Here is an 18308-nt window from a genome sequence, read left to right on the forward strand (position 1 = left end):
GTGGTCTGTGATTGGACAAGAATGAGTTTGTAAAGGTGACTTCCGGTGTGTGCCTGTGGCCTGTACGCAGGGAAACCGGTATTTTTAGCCAGACACAAAGTCCTACATCTATGTGTCCAGCTAAAAAAAACCACTTCCCCGTGGACAGGTCGCAGGCAGACACCAGCAATCACCTTTACAAACCTATTTAAGTGAATGGTTTTTAAAGCTGACCGCCGGGTTTCCGTCCCCTGTCCCGTTTCGCCGGAGCTGAGGACTGAAACCCGGCATAATGACAAACACTGGACAGGGGTGCAAGTGTGAACGAAGTGTACCCTAAGTGGACTCAAATGCCATTGTACAATATAAAAAAACAGCAGCATTCTAGATAGCATATAATGAGAGGGGGCCCTTACTTATTTTGTATTAGGGCTCAGGAGATTCAAGTTAGGCCCATTACTAGAATGGTATTGTGAGTAGTATAAGGTAAGGGGCAGTTTTCTCTTCAGAATGAAGTTCTGCAGCAGCTGTTATGTATTATAAGGGATGGTTAACCCTCTCCCTATCTGCAGCCTTGTGCTTTCCTAGGGTAATATATAACATGTACATTACCCTCTATAGTTACGTAGCCCTAGATGGTGTGCGAATGAAACCGTGCAGTTGTGAATAGCTGGATCCTCCTGTTAATACATACAGATATACATATAGCCTTGTTTAACCAGTGCTGGCCTGGTAAGAGCTTTACCCCCTCTGGCACAGAGAAGTAGGCGACTGCAGAAGTAGTAAGATCAGAAGAGGCTCTGTATTATGTGAGCTGACGTCTTGAGTCTTATATTTAGGAAGATAAGGAGCTGGCCTGCATCAAGTGTCTGTAATTAGCTCTCCTTATGCCAGGGAGCCTATAAATATAACCGGCCCCCATTGTTGTCTGTGGAAGAACTGCTGGAGCTTGTGACACAAAAGGCATGAGAGTTATTTTAGTCTTTTCTTCTGTGCTGCTATATTTAGCTCATTGATGCAGATACAGGGATTCCACTGACGTCAATGGAGCCCTGCGCTGACGTCACCGGCCCTCCTCCCCCGGTCAGGAGAAGGAAGAACCTGGCAGAGAGAATGCGAGCAAGGCTGTGTGCTGTGCACAAACAAAGCAGCATCAGATTTCCATGCCTGTCTCCCTGCCTGGGCGATGGGCAGCCGGCAGCAGCAGCAGCAGAGCAGGAGCTCCCACATCACAGCACAGGCAGGAGGGAGGCACAGGGAGGGGGAGAGGGCTGTAAGTGACCCAGGGATCCCCGCTACTCTCCCCCCACGAGCTGCAGCAGGTGGATGTGTCCGACTCCTGTAACCTGATAACAGAGAGACACAGCGAGTCCCCAGTGTGTAAGTACAGAGGCTGCTGCCTCCATGTCACACGGTGATGCTGGGGATTATTTACTTACCTGTCAATCTATTTGGTTTTATGCTGCTGCTGTTTTAGCAGTGGAAGAAACTTTGTAAAACTCTAGTGTCTTAAAGGAATTCTCCAGGTTTAATAACTTCTGGCTGGGAGTTTGAAATGACATTGGTGCGGGTCTGAAATATGGGATGTACACTGATATCATGAACAGGGGGGGTCCTAGAATTTAGTGGATTGTTTTTATTTTAGGGTTCTCTGGGGTGTCCATTGATTCTAATACAGAACTGGAGAATCCCTTTAATTCCGTAGGGTTAGTGGCACCCATAGTTGGTGAACCTGGTATATCATCGGGCTGTGCATTTATACTGCATGTATATTGTATATACCAGCACTTTAGTTTGTGTGCCATATCTCTGAATATTTTGCAAAACATAATATATCAAACACTATACCTATGTTTACAGTATTAGATGACAACTAACCATCCACCTTTTAGGGGGAATTGACAAATGGAAGATTTGTTGTAGAAAGTTCCGTAGCTAAAATTTAGCTCCGTACCAAACCAGAAGCAAGTTCATCCTTTTCTGCAGGGCCCTTTTGTGCAACAAATCAGCCATATGTAAATATATACCCTTGTATTTTTGTTTCCTTTTCTATATTTTGTATGTCTATGGATAATTTTTTTCACAGACCCATAGACTTTTATTGGTGTGTTGCATCAGTGAAAAAACAAAAGACATGCTACCTAAGGTTGAAATAAATGGGTACGTATTGGGTCTGCAAAAAATATATGCAGACATGTGAATAAGGCCTTAAAGGGAGTCTGTCAGAAAGAAAATCAATAGGGCTGTGTCTACACTTTCCAAAAATGCCTTTCCTATTCTGCAATGCAGCTCCATTTTTGTGAAAACTGTTATTTTATTTCTAAGCAAAAGCTCCTGCTGGGCTATTGCTGTTTGCTCCAGATAATCGACCGCTTAACTACAGATAGTGTGACAAAGTGGAAGATGTCACTCGAGCAATGGGGGACAAGCTGGACGGTAGTTAGGGGCAATTATCTAGAGCAGAGAGTGAAGCCCAGGCAGGAGAAGGCGCGCCCTTTAAACCCTTTTCAGCTAATTTGCATAAGATTAACACACAGATTTTCATTAAAATTAAGTTGCAATGCAGAATAAGAAAAGCATACTTGGAAAGCATAGAAGCCGCCTTACAAGGTACTGTCATTAGTTTGATATTGATATTTCTGCTGACAGACTCCCTTTAAGCTGTGAGACTCAAATACGTATGAATGGGGCTATTCACACGACCAAGTCGTTTTGACAGTCCCTCAATGGCACTCAAAAAAGGTCTTTAAAAAAATATCCTATTTTTACATGTTTTCACAGATCCCTCAATGGACTCAAATCTCTGAGGGATCCATGACATTATGTGGCCCACGGGTGAAAACTGGCTGTAAAAATCACAGTCGTTTCGCAGATCAGTCGTCTGAGCAGAACCTTAGGCTACATGCATATGACACTGAAAAAAACAGACATTAAAAACTGAAGAAACCATCAATTTTTAACTTCTGTTTTCAATCAGTGCATCACTTATTCATCAGTTTTCTGGGAGAAAGCTTCTAAAACTCTAGTGTCTTAAAGGGGCTCTGTCAGCAAAATTATTCTGTATGAGCCCCACATATGCGTGACTATTCAGGCTATTCAGGCACCGCTAATGTTATTTTAGTCCCCCCCCCCCCCCTTTTTAAAATAAAACCATAAAAACATATATGTAATTTATACTTATCGTGCATGGTGGGTGGTCATGCACGGTCCAACGTCATCTTCTGGCACGCCTTCCTCTTCTTTCGGCGACGCCCTCCAGTCCTGGCTCTTCCCCGGCTTCATCGTCCTCTTCTTCCGGCAGGATTGGTTCAAATCCGACACGTGCGCAGTATTGCCTGCCTCAAGGATGCAAGCGTACTGCCATTGAGAAAAATGGCGCCGGAGCGTGCGCAGTAGGTTTTTAAAGGCTATTCACACATATGTGGGGCTCATACAACATAATTTTGCTGATAGAGTCCCTTTAAAGGAATTCTCTGGGTTTGTTCACATCCATTTTGTATCAGTTTGCCCTGTGTTGTAACTAACATTCAAATGGATGACTTTCATTAGTCTATTTTTTTTGACCCAACCCACTCATCTGTTTTTAACGGCAGTCATTGGAGGCAAATCCATTTTGGCAGATGTCTAAAACTGACCCATTCACTTGTATTGTTCAGCCTGTTCCTGTAGAGACAAAAACAGAACAGGTCCATTAAAGAGACAGATGTGTATATTCCCATTGTTCTTAAAATGGACTTTAAGAAAACTCCTGTTACACATCCAGTTTCATGTTCACGTTCATGTGCATGGGACTTTAGCCAAGATTCATATAACCACGTTTTATCTGTGAAACCCCATTTGGGTGTGAGCCAGATGTACTAGCCTGAACACTATGCTCACTAACCCTATTATTGAGGCTTCTACCATTGTACACTGCTTAAAAAATAAAGGGAACACTCAAATAACACATCCTAGATCTGAATGAATGAAATATTCTCATTGAATACTTTGTTCTGTATAAAGTTGAATGTGATGACAACAAAATCAAACAAAAATTATCAATGGAAATCAAATTTATTAACGAATTAAGGCCTGGATTTGGAGTCACCCCCAAAATTAAAGTGGAAAAACACACTACAGGCTGATCCAACTTTGATGTAATGTCCTTAGAACATGTCACAATGAGGCTCAGTAGTGTGTGGCCTCCACGTGCCTGTATGACCTCCCTACAATGCCTGGGCATGCTCCTGATGAGGTTGTGGATGGTCTCCTGAGGGATCTCCCCCCAGACCTGGACTAAACCATCTGCCAACTCCTGGACAGTCTGTGGTGCAGCGTAACATTGGTGGATGGAGCGAGACATGATGTCCCAGATGTGCTCAATCGGATTCAGGTCTGAGGAACGGGCGGGCCAGTCCATAGCTTCAATGCCTTCATCTTGCAGGAACTGCTGACACACTCCAGCCACATGAGGTCTGGCATTGTCCTGCATTAGGAGGAACCCAGGGCCAACCGCACCAGCATATGGTCTCACAAGGGGTCTGAGGATCTCATTTCTGTACCTAATGGCAGTCAGGCTACCTCTGGCGAGCACATGGAGGGTTGTGTGCGGCCCTCCAAAGAAATGCCACCCCACACCATTACTGACCAACTGCCAAACCGGTCATGCTGAAGGATATTGCAGTCAGCAGATCGCTCTCCATGGCGTCTCCAGATGTGACAGAATCTGGGGATGCTGTGTGAGGACTCCAAATCCAGGCCTCCATTGGTTAATGAATTTGAGTTCCATTGATTATTTTTGTGTGATTTTGATGTCATCACATTCAACTTTGTACAGAATAAAGTATCCAATGAGTATTTTATTCACTCAGATCTAGGATGTGTTATTTGAGTGTTCCCTTTATTTTTTGAGCAGTGTAGTTATCTGTGATGTTAGGAGTCCTGTAGGTTCCCATTCTGATACACAGCTGTGCACCTGATTTATTAAGAGGACACACAGCCTCTTTTAAGGGACCTTTATTAAGATTTGCGTTGGAAACACAAAACTTAAAGGATTTGTGCCATTATGGACACTTATACCCTATCATAGGATAAGTATCTGTTTAGTGGGGGCCCAACAGCAGGGTGAGGAATGAAAGTACAAAAGACCAGAAAAAAATTCCAAACCCGTATGTCCATTATCTCAGATCCATGTTATAAATTAAAAACAAGGTGCGTGAAAAAGAGTCTTGGACTTGAGGCTCAGAGCGATCCATAGCTAAGATAAAAATCAGCACCCAATACGAAAAATTTTAAATGAAACATAACTTGTAATTGCAAGACAAAAAAATTATCTATGACTCCATAAGTATGGCAAACAGCCATACCATAGGGCTCTTTTGGAACTCAAAACCACCAATTCATATGGAATTGTGGGTGGTTTAGAACCCCAAATAGCCCTGCAATAAAGTTTTGAGGATGGTGTTTTTTGGGTTTTTTTCCAATTTTTTTTCTCTTTTACAATTTCATTATATTCTAGTCCTACCTCTTTTTCTCTCCTCCTCGCAGCTTTTTTTGAAATATATAGTTTTTGGTAAATATGTAACTGAAGCTCAGGAAGCACCACAGCGTCTTACCATTGATATTGCCTCCTGGGCCATTCCGCCGTTCCTTAATGTAGATTAGCTCGTCCTCTTCACTGTCTAGCAGCTGCCCCTGTCTTCAGCGGAATCTAAATCCTGTGCATGCGCTGTACATGCGGCCACCTCAGATTTGGGCAGCGCATACAGTGCATGTTCCGCCGGCCATCCTTATTGTAGTGATACAGGAATGAACAACACGTGTGGGATTTGCATCCCGCTGAAGACAGAGGTGGCTGCTAGGCAGTGAAGAGGAAGATCTAATCTGCTTAAAGGAACAGTCCAGGAGGCAGTATCAATGGTAATTCACTGTGATGCTCCCTAAGCTTCACTTACATATTTGCCAAAAACAATATATTTCAAAAACTGCTGCAAGGATGAGAGAAAGGGGGCGTTCACACTACCGTCTGTGTCCGACAGGTAGTGTCCGCTCCTAGTGTCCGTTCAAAATCTGGCACGGACATTAGGAGCGGACACTAGCTGTGTCCGTGACACCTGTCATTTATTTAAATGGCGATCGGGTGCGTTGTTTTGCACTCTGTGCCCTTCCTTCACTGTCCGCATGTAAAGATGTCCGACTTTTCAAGCGGACAGAAAAACCCTACATGTGAATGCCCCCAAAGAGGGGTAGGACTATCATAGGAGTCCAACGTGTGTTTACTTAAAAAATGAAGTTCCCAGTGATGGGCTCCCTTTAACCACAAACTCCAGGTCTTTACATCCTTTTATAGGTTCCACTCAAATAATTCCAGCAGTTGGATTTTTTTTTTCTCTAGCCCCCACCTTTCCTAAGTAATCAGTGCAGTTAGTGTTGGTGCCTGATATGCTAAATAGGTTCTCTTCTGTCCAATAGGTGGTGTCGGGCAGTTACAGGCAAGTGGTGTGATTCGAAGCTCTCTGATATGGTCTAAGCCACATTCCCTTGCCTGCTCCTGCCTGAGACCACCCAATTGGCAGTAGAGAGCCTAATTAGCACATCAGTTACCGAATTGACTGCAATGATTGCTCAGGAACGGTGGGGGCTAGAGAGAAAATTTCAATTGCTTCAGAATTGGTGGTGGCTATTAATGGATGCAAAGTGCTGGAGGGCTGGGGGTGATGACAGGTTCTCTTTAAGGTCACTTTCATACTTTTTTTTTTTTTTTTTTTTACTAGTATTTTGCTTCAATATTTGTAAACCAACACAAGGAGTGCGTCTGAAACACTGGAGAGATGCAGATCTTTCCATATACTTTTTGTTCTGCGTAGGCTCCTCTCCTAGTTTTGACTTACAAATACTGATACATAATACTGACTAGAATATCGCAGTGCAAAAGAGGGCGAACCAGTCAGACTACATTTGAGGGATGTCAAGTCCATTAGTATATCAATGTCTGTTGAACTATCTGTCTCAGGAATGCTAATTCGCCTAGAATGTTCGTGCTAGCGCCAAACTTGCTATTGATTCTTTTGATGTCTGTCAAAGTTCTTCCTCTGGCTACCAAGAAAAAAAATAAAACCAATTCCTGGATTTTATTAAAATCTAAGATTCCTGTCTCCAATGGCTGTTTTAGTTGCTGTAATAATTTGCATCTGTTAGGATATAGTCATATGTTGAGGTTGGGGCTTTTTTTTTTTTTTTTTTTGGCTTTTTTTTTTTTTTTTTTTTTTTAGCTGTAACTTTTTCAGAATCATGGCACAAACTGTGTTATGACCAATAGGTGCGCAAACGCCCCCTAAAATATGGCATACGTTAACTCTTGAAACTGCGTTCTTGAAAATGAGTGTTTACAGACTATATTTTGATGCCCATATAATAGGTGTTGGTCAGAGGCTCATTTAGCCAAAAACTATTTACCCGATTCCACCATAAACTTGCATGTTTGGCCTAAAATAAGTTTGGCTGACTATTCTCTGATATGTATGTGGACTTTTTGTTCATCGTAAGGGGTCGCATACCAAAGAGTAAAGTTTCTTTTCTAGATGTTAATACTTGGCTTATATGGAAGTGTTACCTACCAGTTTAGAATATTTACATTGGATGCCGTCCAAAACTATATTGTAATTGAAACCAGAAGTGGTTGATAGAAAAATCATTAGACCTTGACCGTAAGTTTTTATGTTCCTCAATGAAATCCAAGTGACAGATTTATCATAACAGCCTGTCTGTTTCTGTTTCCTGATGAGTTTGAAGGACACTGCAATTTTTTGAGTAAATGTCACAAGTTTTTAATTAGTATAGACTATATAATGTAATACAGTAAGTACTTGTATGGTAAATGCACCTGCTAAAGCATATATATATATAATGTATGTGTGTTGGGTGCAGTATCAGTATCCCTCTCATGTACATGTAATTCACATTTCTATTAGTTCCATTATTGAGATATTCTGAAAACAGTTATTAATAGTCATCACAAATATTGACACAATGTATTATACATCTATATAGTATGCATTGTGTATCATTGTTGATATGGATAGCTTATTTTCTGAAAGTATATAGAGGCTCCTATTTGAAAAAGTACCTAGCACCTATATACGGTATGTATCTACAGTATGGAAGAAAAAAGGATGAAAAGGCACAACACAAAGCACAATAACCCCACAAGGACATGAATACAAATCAGACACATCTGTGTTGTGTCTGTACAAAGTATCCAACGTAAAAAGAACATACTGCATGGTATACAAGAAAGTCAATGGTTGATGTATGAAATACAGTTATATACAATGAGACTGTAAGGCTATGCTCACATCTGTGTCGGAGACTCCATCTCAGTGTCTGTGAAAATCGGTGGAGGAAAAAGTCCTTCTGCCAGTTTGTTTTAAAACAACCAGGAACCCACCAGGCCCTTTTATATTCCATAGGGTATGCCAAATTCCGGGGGTAACCACTGATTTAGCAGGCCGGCTCTTCATTGTTTGGGGACCTAGTGCAAGCTGGGATTCCATGTAGTGGATGCTCTCCTGAAATCCAGCAGTGTGTGGCAAAGAAAGATACCATAAAAAAGGGATCAATTTTACATAGACTTCAGTGTTAAAGAAACGTATAACTCTAGTTTTGGTAGACTGCTTTTCTGTACTACTGCACATTTTTTAACATTGTAGTAAAATGGAAACCCTTTCCATGGCATCTGTTGTTTTTTTTACCATACATTTTTTTTTTTTTTTATGGATACATGAACAGTGTGTTTAAACAGTGTGAACTTAACCTTATTGGTGTGAACATATCCTTTCCGTTAATCCCTCTTTTATGCTGTTTTATGAGTCCTATATCCCTATACCACATGCACCTTTCCCTGTAGTGCACCATGTAACAGATGTCTAGATGTAATACATGATATCGGTCTCCCTTCACATGGTATATTCGTCACATGGTGATCTAATGACCCTGCTTGCAGGACAGTTTGTTTTAGACGCAGTGATAGAAGTCTGTGCTGAGACTCAACAAAGCCAAATGATTAGATAATGACGAGCAAACTGTACTTGTCCTATATAATAGAGAGCAGGGTATAGGCCGGTCGAGTGCTAAGCCTGCTAATATTACCCATAGGCAATGCCATTTAGTTGGTGAATAGCACTGACAGTGTAATATCTATGGCATGGATAGCCATTTTTTGGCCTGATCTTATAGTTTATCTTGGGGAAACTGCACCAGAGCAGCCCAACATCTCCCAATCTTCTTTAATTCCATCTTGCATGAATTATTAAACGTACCATCCAAATTATTGTATTCCTTCCAATAGCGCCTGTTTTGACCATGGGTAATGTCAGTTCTTGCACAGCACCAACTTCAGTGTAACCAAGTTACACAGGTAGTGTCCGCTCTAAATCTGGCACGGACATTAGGAGCGGACACTAGCTGTGTCCGTGACACCTGTCATTTATTTAAGTGGGCATCGGGTGCGTTCTTTTGCACTCCGTGCCCTTCCTTCCCTGTCCGCAAGTGAAGATGTCCGACTTCTCAAGTGGACAGAAAAACCCAACATAAAGACTGGGATGGAGTACGTTGGTCTTGATGAATCTGCAAAGAGCTCCATACAGCCAGACTGGTAACATTAGTACTGCTTATGGCAAATCTCCAGTTAATATGTACAGTAACCAGGGACTGGTGGTGAGGATTCAGGACCAGGCATTAGATTATTCATACAGAGCAGGGACGCTTGTATAGTACCAGTGGGAATTATTACTAATTCATCAGATCTACATATTCATTGAAATATAATCTGATGTGTAACCGCTTGTGCTTGTGGCATTATATTACAGACCTATCTTTTTTTTTGTATTATTTTGTAACAAAGCAGAGTTTATCAGGCAGAAAGCACAGTAACATGGGCAGAGTTTATGGAGATATTTCAGTATTCAGAGAGAACGTGTCACCATCTGCCTCATTGTCATGGTAACTGTATGTAAGATGGGCGACTGCTGCATGTAATCAAACACAATGAACCCGCACGCATAGAGAAACCTATCCTGTATATGAGTAGAGTAAAATCACAGCCTACTACAGTCTATCCACATATCAATATTAAAAGCTAATGGGTAGAGAAGATCATGGGGATGCTGGCATTTCCTGCCATTTTTATCCAAACTATAATACAATACTTGACTTCGAGGTTACAGCAGGTTTCAGAAAAGACAAGTCCTAAAGGGGTTTTCAAACAGCAACACTTATCTCTTATGCACAGGATAGAGAATAGGTATCTGATCGATAGGACCATTAGCCATCACCAGAATGAAGATCTGCGAGTCTTCTGTATGAATGGAATGGCAATGCGCTTGTGTGGTCAGCACTCCATGCTATAGGACTGGTGAAGATGGCAGAGTAAAGCTTTGTGTCCTTCTACTGTCAAACATGGGCATCAGTGCTTGTTTCACAAAGGAGCCTTGTTTTTTTTTTGTTTTTTTTATGTAGATTGTGAGCCCCACATAGAGCTCACAATGTGCATTTTTCCCCTATCAGTATGTCTTTTTTGGAATATGGGATGGAAATCCATGCAAACACGGGGAGAACATACAAACTCCTTGCAGATGGTTTTATGCCCTTGGCGGGATTTGAACACCAGGACTCCAGCGCGGCAAGGCTGCAGTGCTAACCACTGAGCCACCGTGTGGCCCCTAAAGGAGCCTTGTTCTTGTGCTCGCTGAGAGTCCTAACACAGTCTAAGAACACTTAGGCCCGGTCTGCGTTCGGGTTTCAGCAAGCAGCACCTTTCTCTCTGCATGTTTCGTGCGGAAACCGAACGTAAACCACACGGACCCGTTAGTCTATGACGTCTGCATGTTTTCCCAGGTACGGTAACTGCTTTTCTATGTGTATAGGCTTCCATTTGGGGGATCCCCAAGTGGACTCCCTGAACAGAAACCCGAATGCAGATGTGAACTGAGCCTTAATTGTATCCCTTGTTCTTAGGGCTCATCTTAATTCCCTATTAGTATGTCTTACGGAGTGTGAAAGGAAATCCAAGCAAACACAGAGAGAATTCCTACACTCAACACAGATGTTTTAACCTCTTCAGCTGCTTCCCCTTCAATAGAGCAGTGAAGCAAAAGTTTTTTTTTTATAAAAGGCCCTTTCACATGGGTGTATTGATTCAAGAAATATTTCCGTGTGTGCGCTGCATTAAAAGTATCATACTGAGCTTCAGAATTGCCGTAACTCTACAGTCCTGCACTCATAGCGATACGCGAGTATGGTACAGTAGAGCCGCAATACTTTTGAAGCTCACATTATCATAAATCAGTATAATGTTGTAAGCTTAGTTAAGAGCCACAGTCAAGCCAGGAAATACAGCTGACACACGGACCGTACTTCTGAGTCCAAAGGGATAAAAGAAAAGATCAAAGAAGCCTGCTATTTGTCACCCCTGAAGGCTGTCCATATAAGCCTCTCACCCTGTAGGTCAAAGATATCCAATATGGAAACTAGCTGTATAAACCAATGTTAAATCAGACTTTAGTAATTGCCACAGAAGTTTTCCAGCCTCAGGTAAAAAAACAAATTTTCCATCTTCCACAACTGGGCAAAAAAATCCTTTCCTTGAGCCAGAAGATGCAGGTCTACTTCCTTCAGAGAATGACATCAAATGAGTATTGATAGAGAGGACAGAGCAGATCATGACATCGGTATGTGCAGATGATGGCGGTGTCATCACCTGGAAGAAACAGCCCAGGAAAACCACTGAGGTCTTTCATTTGCGTAACTATTTTAGGAGTGGAAAATCAACCCATCACTTGGAAAAAAAAAAAAAGGCAGTGGCTCAGATTTACTAATACTTTCTAATTTGTAGACTGAATACATTTGGACAGTTTTAATATGCTCCAAGTTTATTGCAGTAGTTTATGCTGGATGATAAATCTGCAGCATTTACAGATCCTTGTCTGACTGTAGACCACCAGAAGTGTGACGGGTTTCACGGGCACCAAATTTCTGACTTGAGCAAGAATTCTGGCACACTTAAATGAGTAAATCTACCCTAGTATATGAAGACCCATCTACTATCACAAGAGATAGGCTGAGGCCCCACATTGCGGAAACACAGCTTCTTTTGTTGCGGATTTTACTGCGTTTTTTTTTTTTTTTTTTTTTTTAGCCAAACCTAGGCGTGGCTACAAAAGGAATGGAAAATATATAGGAAACTTATACTTCTACCTTCTGCTCAATCCACTCCTGACTTTGGCTCAAAAATCTGCAACAAAAAAAGCTGCATTTCCGCAATGTAGGGCTCCAGTTGGGTTTCTGTAGGATTTTATAGTCTATATTGAACATTTGGTGATCTATACTGGGAACCCTTCCATGTGAAATTATTTCTGAAAATATGTTAGGCACATTTTCCATTTTGTAGCGAGTTTTTGTATAATTTGCTTTTGTTTCTTTTCATTAAAACATCAATAAAAGCGAAAATATTCTGTCATCTTCTGTGCCCTGAAGCCAGGAGATAAGACCAAATTTATTGGTTAAATAATGAAATCCAAAAAGCTTGATCTGAAGAGTTTCCAAATGATGTAAAACATATTATTATTCTTGTTCAAGAACATAATTGGAAAATGGCAGCTCTATGTTATTAAATATTGTCTACAGAGCGTTTTCATATAAACCAAAGCTGGTGATATGACTCTGTATATACAGTGTGAACAAGGGGCAGCTTAGCATTGTGGATTTTGGTTTCTCTAGTATACTTATATTTACATGTTAGATTTTCTCATCAACCATAGTTATCTGAGAGTATCTGCCTCCTTTAGGCCCCATACATCTGGGGCAGTCTCAACAGGAAAGTCCAACCCATACATTGGCCAAATTTCCCAGTCTTCACCCAGTCAAGAGATGGGCCTCCATTCATCATGGTGATCTATGATGCCAGGAGTCTTTGTCTGCCCCCAGCTCTTCTGTCCTGTACTATATATACATGTATACATATTTGTACTATGGACAGTAGAGCCGTGAGGAGGCAGGGACTCCCAGAATAATCCGTATGATACAAGGAGTCACATATCCTGCTTCGGTTTGGCCCAAATTGTTTTATATGCATAGGGCCTTAAGGGCAACAATGTTCCTTATTGCTATGACCCATAGGGGAAAACAACATGATACTGTTCTAATTGCTGAATGACAACCTGGATATACAATTGAGGAGCCTGTAGGCAGATTGTCTGGCGCCTTAGACTTTGCCACTCCTTAAGTGACATGGCTTTGAAATATTAGTGTGCACTTACACATAATGTAAGTATGAATTCTGTGCTATAGTTATAATGGAGCTTCAATGGAATATATGGTAATCTATAAATCTGACAATTAAAATAAACTGTAAAATCCAGCTTTTTCATGGCAGCCTAGGCACAAATGCTAATGTGAGAGTGCTGTCCATATCTCCCTGTCCTTAGCTGATGTTTTCTGGAGATACACCTGTTATTTATATACGATTTGCACCAAATCTATTAGTACCATACACCAGTTTTCTGGGGCAACCTACTAGTCTAAAGTAAGCCAGCCAACAGTATTGTATTTAAATGGTCACTAACTTTTCAGCCAACTTAGTGTCATTTAATAGAGCATGTGATTCTGGACTAAAATGAAGTGTACTTTATTCAAAAATGTATGAAAAACCTTTATAAAATTTCTGCCACTAAATGTCTCCCTTCTAATATTTTGTTCACTCCCTATTCTGATTGTAGTTCTATCCTGAATTACCTTCAAAATCAACAGGAGTTCACAGTGAGTAGAGGGGTTGGTTTTCTTCACACAGTGAATGTAGAAGGGAGGGTCTGATTCTCCTTACAGACTCTACAGACAGCAAACATGTCTAAGAACAGTTTACTATGTACTGTTCTATATTTGTGACTAGCTGACTGCGTTAGTTCTGATGGGATGTTAGTCATTGACAGCAAGTAACTTTCCTGATTTGTGCTCATAGTTTTCTATTTTCTGGGTCAGGGTTTAGCAGCATCATAACCTGGATATGGAGTCTAGTGTCCCTGGATCTTATATATTGTGTTCTCTTGGGCTTTTCCCATTTTCTTATTTGACAGTTACTCCTGGCAGAATTACTACTAGTAGTAGTAGTAATGGATAGAGGTAGGGAAAACTGCTTCTTTAAATGTACGAGGTATACATGCAAACTTCTTGCAGATGTTAGATTTGAATCCAGATCTCCAGCATTATAAGGGCACTGTGCTGCCCATATTTCAACTCGGGTACCCCTTAAAAGAACAAAAGTGTTTAACTTCATTCAGACTGTACCCAATCCCCATATGCCAGTGTAAACAATTTGACACCTTAAACAGCATTAGTAAGTGTGGGCCTATGACTTTAGACCAATATAGTTGTGAACGCATCATCCAATGTATACCACTTCTGTGAGAGGGAGGGGGAACAAGGGAAGAACTCTGATTGGCTCAACCACAAAGCCCAACTGTGTGACATCACAAAAGAAAATAGCTGGGCTATTCAACACAGCCATAGAGGGAAAATGATTTAAAAAAAAAAAAAAAAAAAGCAGAGAAAATCATCCAACATCCGCCAGCTAGACCCAACATTTCTGGTTGCATTGTATTTAATATTCACATGCTGTTACCGAAGAAGTTATTGGAAAAAATTTTGTAAACATTTTAAGTAAATGGCATTGATTGGGAAATCCATCTTAGAACAGAGGGGAAAGATCAATTATTTTAATGCTGCCCTTTAGGTGGAAGTTTCCTCTTGCTGTAAACATTGGGAATTTCCATGCACTGCTCCTCTGTTCATCTACAGTTTACGTTGAGAACTGCAAACTATTATTTATTCCATTTTTATTTTTTTTTACATGCATCCAGACACACCCACATACCTTGGAGCAGAATACTAACAGATTTGCTAATACTTGACAATAACATTGTAGAAAATTTAGCGTGATGTCTGGTATTATTAAATTGGTTCACTGCCAATTTTACTAATAGAGCAGAAACCCAACTGGAAAGGTTGATGTGTCTGTCTAGTGTGGAGCAGGTGTTTGCTATGCATGCTTTAGATTGCACGGTTACAGCGATGTTGTGGTGGTCTGTACATATGATGCCCATAACAGGTGTCCAGGCTATTTACTTTACTATATTAGAAATCTTCTAGAGATATGTATGACACAAAGAGAAAGAGGACAGACTTAGTTACTAAGCTATATATCTCAGCACTGTCAGATCTCATTTTGCGTACTTCGGTGGCAGTATTTTATACACTAATTTAATTCTTTATCCACAAACCCACTGTGATTGACAGACCATCTGTCATGAGTCGGTTTTCCAAACTGCTGATGTACGCTCAACCTTGCTTTGTTATTGAAGGATCTACGTCTGCTAATTGTGTTATCTGAAAAACCCAATAATGGGGCTGTTTTGGCAGGTCTGTCATCTACTGTATCAAAACTGGTCATCTTATAGTAGACCTATTATTCTTAAACTGCGGGTTTTATCATCCAGACTCTTAGAAACATTTTTTTTTTAAGTTTTGTTTGCTAAGTTTGTTTTTGTTTTTTTTTTAAACTGTAATTTTTTTTCTCAATCAATGTTGTATTTTGAATAACCTCATGTTCTACTCTTTGTTAGAGACAGTCTTCTCTCACCCCCTGGTGATCAGCTGTTATTGCTAGGAAAACTCATGGCTAGGAGATGGCTTTGTTTCTTCTGGCAGGAGAATCTGTCATCCAGGCTATCTTGATAGCTGATGGTATCCACTTGAAATTTCCCTTAAAGAGAACCTTTCATTACCTCCAAGTGCAGCTCTTTGCATCATTTACTAGGCATTACTCCACAAACCTTGGGATAGCTGGAATTTTTCTTTAGCCCCACCATTCCTGAGCAATAAGTGCTGTTAGTTATGGTGCCTGATATACCACTTAGGCTCTGTACTGTCAGGTGGGTGGTATGTGTGGGAATACAGTGGTCCCCAAGTTACAATATTAGTTCTGAGACTATCATTGTAAGTTGAAATTATTGTAACTTTGGAAAACTAGTAGTTGAATCTGAAGACACCAAAATGTCACCAAAAATATGAAAAAGGATAAAGAAAAAGCATCAGATAACTAATATACTTATATAGCAAATCCCTGTACTTTCTTTTTATGGTGATAGAAGCTTTATCAGAGATCTCAAAAGTGTATAACCCCATGGAGTTGCTCTCACAGTTGGTGAGCAAAGGAGCAAAGGATTAGGTTATCCTGGCACAGGTAAAGATAAGTACAGAACATGTAGTACTGCACTATACTAGTCATTCATTCGGTGCATGCACTTCACTAATACAAGGCTTTTACCAGTGAAATGATGATTTGTTGGATCCAACAGCCAAGCATTGAATGTTGAGTCTGATTTCAAGTTACAGTGATTCAGAAAAGACCACTGTATGTTACAATATTTCTATCATGAAACCAGAGGGACCACTGTACTTTAAAAACAGCAAACCCATTAAAAAGCGGTTATCTAAGAAACCACATAGACTATAGACCAGGGGTAGGGAACGTACGGCTCTCCAGCTGTTGCAAAACTACAACTCCCAGCATGCATACTGGCTCTGCTGTTCTGGGAACTCCCATGGAAGTGAATGGAGCATGTTGGGAGTTGTAGTTTCACAGCAGCTGGAGAGCCAAAGGTTCCCTACCCCTGCTATAGACTATGCGGAGAGAAAAGTGGTGCTTGTAGTACTTTTCTTTCCGCATGATTCATGCGGACACTGCGCAGAAACCACACAGACCCCATTATAGTCCATGGGGTCCGTGTGGTTACTTAGCTAACTGCTTTTTAATGGGTTCGATATTTTCCTCGGGGGTCCCCAAGCGGACTACCCCGAACTGAATACTGAACGCAGATTTAAACCAGGCCTGACCTGATGACCGAGGGTTCTGGTAATAACCATGACTTCCAAGGTAGATCAGAGGTGATCTCACAACTAGGAAATCATGGCAGTACCAACAGGTAGGGAAGAGTCTGATGCGGAAAGCATTGCTCTGTGTTATCTAAGAATCCCATCTCCAGTAATGTTTATGTAACAGCTATGTGTGACTTCAGAAGGGGAAATAGACAATTGCTTACGCACTTCTTACATGTGGTATCTCACTTGTGTGTTTTGGGTTTTTTTGAGACTGACTACGGCTGTGCATAGCCTTTTGGGTTTGACGTTTCCCCATTGACTTCAACAGGGTAAAACCACAACATAAAAAAACACACATAAAAATAATTTTTACATGTGACACTACACCTCCAGTTTTCAATATGAAAACCATTCTAGAGACATGGTGACAGGTCTGTAAATTTGGCCTAAGGCAGACTGGCAGATGAAAGCCATGACCGGACTAGTTGCAATGAGAATTTTCTCCATTTATAATCTTCCCCTTAGTGATCTAGTCATTGGCTGGCATACTGACGCCTTAGTCACTACCTGCAGCCATGCCGTGTTATGTTAAACCTCATGTCTTGTGAAACCTTATGACAGTCTCTCTCGTGCCTCTATTACATTACTCTGGTATTAACATATGACGGTCTGTAACATTATAACATGCCTGTTGCCCTCATACACCTGCAGTGCTCTAAGCTGTTGCATAAAACATAATCGCCTGGTTCTGTAGTAAATTAGGCTGTAAAAAGAGATCTTTTAACCAGCCACAAACACGCGCAAGGTGCGACCCCTATTACCTTACTGCCGCAACAGACATGAAATGTTTCGAGAAAATTGTGTTGAGAGATGTTAATTAAGTGCTAAGTTGTAAGGATTGATAGCACCACCACTTTAGTAACTTGGCACTACATGCCAGGCAGGCTTTTTATAGGATCCACAGCTATATTAAACCTCATGTTATTTATTTACAGCCTATATGTTGCTGATATATTTAGTGAGTCGCAGCCGTTTCATTTTGCATTTCCTATGACGTTTAGAAACAGAAATATGAGCTGTAATATTAGTTTCATTGCCAATAGACAAGCACTTAAAATTGTAAAAAAAAAAAAAAAAAAATCAAACTGTAAAAATACCATGTTTGGGGGGTTTCTTTTTGACTATGTTTATTCCCCTGCCTGTGCGGGTTTTACTGTATGGAAGGAATGTATAGAATCTCCTTGTATTATCACTGAGGTTAGGGAAAACACCAAAAGCTGTAAATTGTCGTAAGCAGGGGCCCCCTCACATCATGTTTCTGTTAGTACTGTGCTTCAATTTTCCACTGTTCAACAGCACGAACAGCATATGTGGAAATAAGTGAATCATCCTGGCTACTCTGTATAGACAGTTATTTCACA

The 18308-nt window shown here is 40.9% G+C and overlaps 1 protein-coding gene across 1 annotated transcript in view; it reads left to right on the forward strand.

The window, feature by feature from the left end:
- Positions 1-1123: 1123 nt before the first annotated feature.
- The window catches only part of NR4A1 (nuclear receptor subfamily 4 group A member 1), a 42116-nt gene continuing 24931 nt past the window's right edge, over positions 1124-18308 (forward strand). The window contains exon 1 of the mRNA XM_075265503.1: positions 1124-1359. The gene's annotated coding sequence lies outside the window, so the exon portion shown is untranslated. The remainder of the gene's footprint in view (positions 1360-18308) is intronic.

This window comes from Leptodactylus fuscus, chromosome 2 (assembly GCF_031893055.1).
Source record: "Leptodactylus fuscus isolate aLepFus1 chromosome 2, aLepFus1.hap2, whole genome shotgun sequence".
NCBI lineage: Eukaryota > Metazoa > Chordata > Amphibia > Anura > Leptodactylidae > Leptodactylus > Leptodactylus fuscus.